Source organism: Meleagris gallopavo, chromosome 4 (assembly GCF_000146605.3).
Source record: "Meleagris gallopavo isolate NT-WF06-2002-E0010 breed Aviagen turkey brand Nicholas breeding stock chromosome 4, Turkey_5.1, whole genome shotgun sequence".
Taxonomy (NCBI): Eukaryota; Metazoa; Chordata; class Aves; order Galliformes; family Phasianidae; genus Meleagris; species Meleagris gallopavo.
Window position 1 is genome coordinate 7,375,414 of NC_015014.2, and position 764 is coordinate 7,376,177.

The window sequence follows — 764 nt, forward strand, 5'->3', positions numbered from 1 at the left end:
AAAAGAAGAAGAAAAAAGATCAATCTTCCAATTCTTCCGCAAAAATTACATCTTTTTGTGTACTGTAAGATGTACAGACACTAGAAATCTCTCAGTGGTAATCTTTTGCAGAGATCAAGGCTAGATAGTTTTCGTGAGGATATATTTCAGCCAGAAGTGAGACATTCTTTTTTTTTTTTTATTTTATGATAAGGTGTTACTTATCAACAGTTCTTTCAGCTTTTGAGATAAGTAGAGGGAGAAGGTGTATAATTATATTCCTCAGGCAAATGAGGGACTCAGAAAATTCACTACAGCATGACAGAGACAGGTACTATGCATGCTATATTGTGCTTCTCAGCTCTAGATCTCAGTTATGTTTCCTTTTAATTTGGTTATGCCATTCTAGGGTATCTGGCAACAGTTCTGCCAAGACTGGTGAACTGCATCCTTCTTTAGCAAGAGGAAGAAACGTCTTCTGAAGTGAGATTAGATTACTGTTTTTAAATACATAACAGCCTGCATTCTTCACTAACCAGCTGTGCATGCACACACACACAAATGCAAAAACAATAGGAATTTTGCAGATAGTGCAGCTAGATACCATCAGGGGAACACAAAAACAATCTCTAGCTGCCTTGCATGTTATCAGCAACCTAGACAGTTACATCATTCCTGCAACTGGCCACACACAAACATTGTTACCTGGTTCTGGGCAATTAAATAATACTTGTTAATGATTACAGGCATTCCCAATTTATTCTTCAAAGACTTGCACAGGCAGA